We start from the raw sequence: 1,921 nt of genomic DNA, 5'->3' as shown, positions 1-1,921 counted from the left end.
AAAAAAATGTGCTGTGAAAACTTGCTACTATGAAGATGCACTATGAAATTTCTGCCACAGAAATCAAAGAGATCATTCAGACACAAAGATCAAGAACAATGTCAGAAAGGAACCCCAACATTAAAGTCTGGGTCCTGGGACGAGGACAAGGAGAGCAGACAGCCCTTTGGGAGAAAACACAGTACAAGTCAGCTCCTTGTGAATAAGCCCACGTTTCACAGAGCCACAACTCAGTGTACAATAGGATGGGGAAATGGTCAACATTAAAGTAGTAGGTGGCAAGCTAATTTAAGTTGGGAATTTTAGAGATAGCAATAGAGAAAATGCAAGCCCTTATGGAAAGAAGATTTTGTGGCTCACCTGCTACTCAGGTAGCTGATATCTGAGGATCCCAGTTCTAAGCCAGCTCCAGCAAGGAAAGTTTGTGATATTTGTGTATCCACAGAATCACCAAATCTGGAAGCGGAGCTAGAGCTCACCTGGTACAGTGTTAGTGACAGTGTCCTAGCTCCAGGACTGGCACATAATCACACACACACACACACACACACACACACACACACACACACACACCATGATTTTGTGATTCCCCTTGTAAATACATTCGAAAGTACTCCTAAATGCCTAGAATATGGAACTTACCACAGGTGAGTTGGCAGTTGTACAGGACTCATCTGGAGACAACCGAGTAGTGTTGTGCCACAGCGGCTGAAGTGTGCAAACAGGAATGAATAAAAAGCAAGCAAATACCTGAACGAAAAGGGTAGCATTGAGAGAAACAAGAAAGATGTGTATTCAACCGCAAACACAAGTGAGAAAAATGAAGATGGGCCAGTGATGCACACTTGCAATCCTAGCTACTCAGGAATCTGAGATGTGAGGATTGGGGATCAAAGCTAATGAGAGCAGGAAAAGTCCAGGTGATGCTTATCTTTACAAAAACTAAATGAGTAAAGAAATCCCACAACTGCAGCTGTGGCTCAGTTGGTAGAGAACTAATCTTGATCCAAACAGCCAAAAAAATAATCTGAGCACCAAGGGCTTGTCTTCAAGGCCTAACACTGGCACCAAAAAGAATAGGGGAAGAAGTGAATCTGAAATCCACAACTCATCCTGGGATGGGCAGTGTTGTGTCTTCACCCCACCCCCGGCTCTGAACCAAGTTTGCAGAATCCTTCCTCTGGCTGTCTGGACTGCAGACACACAGAGTGTCTTTGGAAGCCTGGCTTGATCATGCATGCCCATATCATCAGAGGAGGACGGAGGAGTTCCCCAGGGTGTTTACTCACCTCCCCTGCTGCTGTCACTCTGACCCTGTTTATTTCTTGTTGTCATGATGGACCAGCGCAGTCAGTTGCCCTATCCCACGTGCACAGCATGTCTCCTGATGCAGGTGTGTCTGTGCTCCCAGTCCCAGCGGTGTCAAGAAAGTTAAATGAAGACGCTAAGAGCTCATTCAAAGTTACTTCTCACACCACTGGTAGGAAATAACCTGAGCACTGCAGGGGAGAGTCCATAGAGCACTGTGCCCTCCCCTGGGACATACTGAGCCCCCAGCATTCATGGCTTGACAGAGAGCTCCATGGGGTCTCTGTCTTGGCTCACTGATTGATCACCCAAAGTTGGGATGTTGTGATCACAATGTGTTCTTCTTTGTATAAAATGGCGAGCAACACAGAAAGATAGAAAATGGGGGCTGGGAAGATGGCTCAGTGGTAGACCGCTTGCCTTGCATGCCTGAGGCCCTGGGTTCGATTCCTCCGAACCACATAAGCAAAAAGACAAATGGTGGCAGTGGTGCTGTGGCTGAAGTGGTAGAGCGCTAGCCTTGAGCTGAAGAGCTGAGGGATAGCGCCCAGGCCTGATTTCAGGCCCCATGACCTGAACTCCCTGTTCCCCCTCCCCCAGAAAAGAAAGAAAG

At 47.1% G+C, this 1,921-nt stretch overlaps 1 pseudogene; it reads right to left on the bottom strand.

The window, feature by feature from the left end:
• LOC106001681 overlaps positions 1-1,921 on the bottom strand; it is a 55,014-nt pseudogene that overhangs the window by 3,486 nt on the left and 49,607 nt on the right.

This window comes from Dipodomys ordii, unplaced genomic scaffold, assembly GCF_000151885.1.
Source record: "Dipodomys ordii isolate 6190 unplaced genomic scaffold, Dord_2.0 Scaffold363, whole genome shotgun sequence".
Classification (NCBI taxonomy): domain Eukaryota; kingdom Metazoa; phylum Chordata; class Mammalia; order Rodentia; family Heteromyidae; genus Dipodomys; species Dipodomys ordii.
This window is presented reverse-complemented; position numbering and strand designations above follow the sequence as displayed.